This window comes from Callithrix jacchus, chromosome 15 (assembly GCF_049354715.1).
Source record: "Callithrix jacchus isolate 240 chromosome 15, calJac240_pri, whole genome shotgun sequence".
In the NCBI taxonomy this organism is placed as follows: Eukaryota; Metazoa; Chordata; class Mammalia; order Primates; family Cebidae; genus Callithrix; species Callithrix jacchus.
This window is the reverse complement of record NC_133516.1, coordinates 93,304,779-93,311,038: the sequence shown is the minus strand read 5'-3', so window position 1 is coordinate 93,311,038 and position 6,260 is coordinate 93,304,779.

Sequence of the window (6,260 nt, the reverse complement as noted above, 5' to 3'; positions counted from 1 at the left end):
TGAGGAAAGGTTCAACAGCAATGGTGTGGGATTGCTTCCTCACATGGTTCAAGAATATTAGGACCTTAGCTAGCATAAAAATACTCAGAGCCAAGACAGAAAGTAGGAGAGGGAAGACTTGACTAGGCAGGAACACAGAGTGGGCTTCCCGATGTAGCAACCACAGGGTAGGCGGCATCATACTACAAGCTTTTTGTCCCACCCCACGCAAGCCATCCTGCATGCACCACTGCCACTTTGGTGCTACTCTCATGCAATGGCAACAAGGGGAGATGGAGGAGAGAGTTCTTTCTGCATTGCTATTAGGTATTTTTATCATCAGAGGAAAAAGGAATAATTCCATTTTTAAGAGACTGTCCCAAATGAAGTCTAGTCCAAATAACTTGCACTCAGTTTTAATAATATTTTGTATGTGTTAAAAAAAAAAATTTTTCCACTTGACTGTTGGATTAACGTGTTTTATAAACTTTGAAGCACTCTCTAAACCCTTATCAGAGCTGTTGCAGGAAGACTTGCCCAGATCAACAAGCCCCTGAGCAAAAGACAGCTCTATTTCCTGGAAACCTCTTTACTCCATCCTGCCACACAGTGAAAAAATGGCCTGGAGTATCATCTGACAAAGCAGAGCTGCCAAAATCCACCAAGGAAAAAAACCAGTAACGCAATGGCTACCTTCAAGACTTTTCTCGTGAAGCCTGCCTGTTTGGGGGAGAAGAGGAGGAATACCGTGCTCATCCTATCCAAATACTTTCTTCAGCCATTTCCCATCCCTTCACTCCTCAGGTTTCTCAACCTGGAATTCCTTTAGGAAAAAATAAATCTTTGGTTTTGTGATTTGAAATGTAGCTGAAAATGCCAAAACTCAGAAATTACAAATTACATTTATTTTAAATCATATAAAAATGTGTTGGAAGATCCCTTCATGAGTGAGAGGAAAGGAAAAGTTTGTCTTCTTTGCATTTTATTTTATTTGGAAAAAATTATCAAAGAGGCAGGGAACTGGGTGGAGAGGAGGAAGCTGGGAGCAGTGAAGGTGTACTGCTCTCGAAACTTCAGCCCCTTCACCATTCTGCTCGGGGCTCAGCCCAGCAAAAGGGGGTTTGTGCTCAGGCAGGTACAGAGGAGTTTGACAAACAACCACTGAGTTCCTCAGAATCAGGAAACCAAAAAAGCAAAAGGTACCAAATGTTTTTACAGACTATACTTTTGCTTCATCCTTTTTAACACATTGTAATTAAGTAATGTTTATTGGGCAGCAGTGAGGAGTTGGTGTGTAAAGTTTTAATCTTTTTAAGACAAATAGTTCACCTGCCTTATAATGTTTTTAAAAATACAGATTATGAGATATCAAAGAATATTTTGAATTAAGACTTTTTGTTTTTGTTTTTGTTTTGTTTGTTTCTGCTAACAAGAGCTTTGCAAAGAGCTTACTTCATTCAAAAACAAGTTTAAAAGAAGATGGCCCCACTGAGGGGGGAAAAAAAGCCCTTATCAAAGATAGAGCCTCTGAGAGCTGGCCTTAATTCCTGAAATGTCCATTGGAAATCATCCTTCAGAATTAAGAGATTGAAGGTATTATTAGCAGGCATGTACGTTACGAGAGAGACCTGTGGTCCTATTCTATCCCTGGCACTTACAAGCTTCAGTACCTTTATTCCATTTAATAACGCTCTTGGTGCTTCAGTCTCTCCTCATTTGTAAAGAGGGATAGTAATACTCCCAAAACAGTTATGCAGATTAAATGGATAATGTATGGAAAGCACCATGCCGGGCACTCGATAAACCCTATCTATCATTATTATTTATCAGACCACTGACCTCTAGCAACGTGACAATCTGATACCAGATCTGGGAAAGGAAAGGCTTAGCAACAGGGATTTTGAAGGCCAGTCCAGATGAAGTTCCCTGTGAAGAGCTCTAAACAAACAGACATCAGCTTGAAAACACTAATGAAGAAAAATGGATCCTGGAGACCCACTCATATCATTGCTCAAAGCTGTCCCTACCGTCATTCATTTGCTTAAGTGCCCAGCATAAAATTTTAGAAATATGCCAAATACTCTTCTTAAATATTCTTGCTAGGCTAGGGCCTAATATAGACTGTGAAGAGAGGGTTGGGGGGAATCCAAGCAACTTTTTGGATCCTGCTACTCCTCATATTGTTCTTGCCCGTGGGCATGTAAAGAACGCTCCTTCAAAACAAATTCGAGTGCTAAGAACTATTTTCAGACTCAGAGAAATCTCAGTGGTCTTCTATCCATCTCTCACCGAGACTAGACAATACTATCGAAACCGACAGACAGACTTCCCTTGGAGCCCAACTCACCAGCATGTTCATGAGGACCAGCAAGTCTTGATCACCAACATACGCAGAGGAAAGAAGACAAGCTTAGCCACTCAAGCACAAGCTTGGTGCTTAGAGGAAAGCGAAGAAAAGAGATACTGAAGAATTTCAACAGCAAGTGATTTCAAAGGCGGGTGGCTGGTAAGGGGTACAGGACTCTGAAAACTTACATTAAAGATTTGGAATTTCAATTTTTACTATTCAGACAAATCAACTGTAGAGGCACAAATTCCCAGAAAACTCAGAATCATTCATGACAACCTTCAGGCCCTGTTCATCCAGTCTAGTTTCTGATTACATTTGTTTGTTCTTTCATCAAGTCTCTTGAATCTGCCCCTTTCTTTCCATGACCACTGCCCAAATCCAGGTCCCCACCTCCCCGACCCTTCCTTAAAATCCCCCCCACTCTCTCACATCCAGAGTTATCATAATCATTTCATAATGAATGCAAATTAAACCACAATGAGATACTCCAGCCAGAATGGCCATTATTAAAAAGTCAAAAAGCAATAGATGCTGGTGTGGATGTGATGAAAAGTGAACACTTATACACTGTTCGTTGGGAATGTAAACTAGTACATTCTCTATGGAAAATAGTATGGAAATTTCTTAAAGAACTGAAAGTAGATCTACCATTCGATCCAGCAACCTCACTACTGAGGTAAAGGAAAAGCCATTATGTAAAAAAGACACCTGCACACATACGTTTATCACAGCATAATGCACAATTGCAAAGATGTGGAATCAACCTCAGTGCCCATCAGCCAATGGGCGGATAAAGAAAATGTGGTATATACATGAAATACTACTCAGCCATAAAAAAATAATTAAATAACGTCTTCTGCAGCAACTTAGATGAAACAGGAGTTCATTATCCTAAGGGAAGTAACTCAGGAACAGAAAACCAAATACCACATGTTCGCATTTACAAGTGGGAGCTAAGCTGTGGATACGCAAAGGCACACAGAGTAGTGTGATGAACCTTGGAGACTGAGAAGTGGGGAGGGTGGGAGGCAGGGTGAGGGAGGAAACACCACCTACTGAATACAGTGGACACTATTGAGGTGACAGGCACACTAAAATCCCAGACTTCCCCACCATGCAATTCATCCATGTAGGCAAAACCACTTTGTGCCCCTAACATTTTTTTTAAAGAATTATTTCATGTTTTTTTTCCCAGTCTTCCTCCCCCTCTTTAGAGGAAATGTTTTCTTTAAAAAAACAAGTCTCTAAAAGTCCTTCTACGTGAGAAACTATAGCAGGATTCTCAACTTGAACACAAGAAGTACTCACCTTAGAACATCTGGAAGACTGCTGAAGCGGCCCTAAGGGGACTGGGCAGAGGGAAGTTGACTGGCACAAGGAATTGAAAAAACTCTTGTAAAATAACTTATGCTAAGAGAAGAAAGGCGTTCGCGTAAAAGCTTGGCCTTCTAATAAAGCTTCAGTGTTAGGAGGGAGAGCAGATTTTTGGTGCGATACTCATTAGTCAAATTTTCCTCTGGCCCAGTCCCCAATAACTCATAATTAGGTCCCCAAGAAGAAAGTGGCTGAAAATACAAACAAAAAGAATTAATGTTAACATAAAGACAGAAAATAGATTCTTGACACGTCAGGGAAGGAAACAAACTGCTTTTGGTGCCCTGTGGATAGGCCCAGAGAATGGCACTGGCTCTATAAAACATCTAGCCTTCATGGCAGGACGTGGACACTGGCAGTGGTAGGAGGGAATTTCCCAGTATCTTCCCAAAATCATCAAAAGTTTCTTGGCACCTTTGCATTGGCCTTAGCAGGATCAGTAATCCCAGTCCCAGCAAAGGGTCATGAACAGCCAAGGCAAAGACAAAGCGGGCAAGCTCTGTGTGTGAGTGGAGAGGGTTGTGCTCATCAGCACATGTGAGACAATCCTGGGCACTCTACAAATTTGGGAGAATTTCTTTGAATGGAATTTATCAGGCCCCATGTAAGAGGCTAGGGACATTTATGCTGCTGTCGCGGTCCCCTTTTTACGTTCAGCTTGGGATGGTCTGGGAAAATTTGGTATTTTAATGATAAAACAGTTCACCAGGGAAGAGAAATTAATATTTGTTAATGCCTGCAATGTGTTAAGTACTATGACAGATACATTCACATATATCTCCTCTAATCTTTAACTACAAACCAGGTGCTTTTCCCCTCGTTTTAATTAAAGATAAAGAAACTGAGATTCAGGCTGGTTAAACCTGCTCAAAAACCACATCGCCAGCCAGGATTGCACCTGTTTACCTAAATTTACGGTCTTTGTTTTTATTAATACACTTGCATTTGTTTAGGAAAAGCATCTTCCTCAATGACTGCTACCAAACGGACAACATCAGAACATGATTGAACACCACCATTCTGCATTAAGTGTTATGTCCTGAATATGCTCTGTTAGTATCACAACAGATCACTAAATATAAACAAACCAAATTTGGGGACCCTTTATCTTATTTCTACAAAACATTTTATCTGCAGGAAAGAAAGAAGAGCAAAAGAGAACAGTTTGCAGGTCCCAGTCCCAGTGACAGCTGTGAATTGTCTTATCCACACCATCAGTGAAATTGTAGAATTGCATTATAACAAATAAGAATCAAATGAACTTGGCCTTGTGGTTATGCAAGCTTCTTGTTAGTGTTCTGCATCTGGGATTCTTGAGTCCACTCCACTGGAAACACAATCTGTTCTACTGCATTAAGCATTCTTTGACCTTAAGGAAATAAATCCTGTTTGAGGCAAGTCTATATTTGAGCAATCCCAGGCTCTACCCACTAAGATCTATGCTGCACTGATGTGGGAACATTCCTAGAGTCAACATAATTTTGTTTATTTGTGTAAAGTGTGCATAGAAAGAAAACCAGTGGGTGTTTTAGTGAAAGAAGTAACGAGAAAATGAAGAGGTTGAAGAAATAGATGTTGGTCCCTAAGATGCCTGAGGCATCTCAAGCTTGTCTTAGTCTAAGCTAAACTCATCTTGTCTGCCAGATCTTGCTCCTCTTCCTGGGTGTACTGTTGTGTAAATGGCTCCAGCTTTCACCCAGTGATCCAATCCTGAAACCAAGCAATGAAAGTAGCTTCTCTCTCCCTTTGCACTCACATCTAGTCATTCACTGAGCCCTCTTGTTTCTACCTTCTAGTTATTTCTCCATCCCTCCCTTCGACTTCAATCCCATTTACACTACCTGAATTAAAGTCACTGATAAGAATTCCAGCTGGTGTCTTTCCAACCTGTGTGTGTCCCCATTAAACCATTCTCCAAAATACATCAAGGGGAGTATCCTTATTTGCATTTTAATTGGGATAAAATACACATAACATAAAAGTAACATCTTAACCATTTTTAAGTGTGTGTTTCAGTCTACGGCCATACCATCCTGAACGTGCCCAATCATTTCAGATCTCAGAACTGTGCATTTCAGTAGCATTAAGTAGGTATGCATTGTTCTATCAAAACTGCCAACCACCCACAGAACTCTTCATCTTGCAAAACTGAAACCTTGTACTCATTGTCAAAAACTCTCATTTGTCCTCTCCTCCCCATCACTCAACTCCTGCAAACCATCAATCTATTTTCTGTCTCCATTAGTTTGACTACTCTAGAAACCTCACATAAATGGACAGTATCTGTCCTTCTTGTGACTGGCCTATTTTACTTAGCATAATATCCTCAAGGTTCATCCATGTTATAACATGTATCAGAATTTCTATCCTTTTTAAAGGCTGAATAATATTCCATTGCATGCATATGTCAGACTTTCTTTATCCATTAATCCATTTATGGATATTTAGGTTGCTCTCATGTTGGTTTTGATTTGCATTTCCCTGAGGATTGGTGACATTGACTATCTTTTCACATGTTCCATCAGCTATTGGTCTATCTTGTTTGGTGAAATCTCTA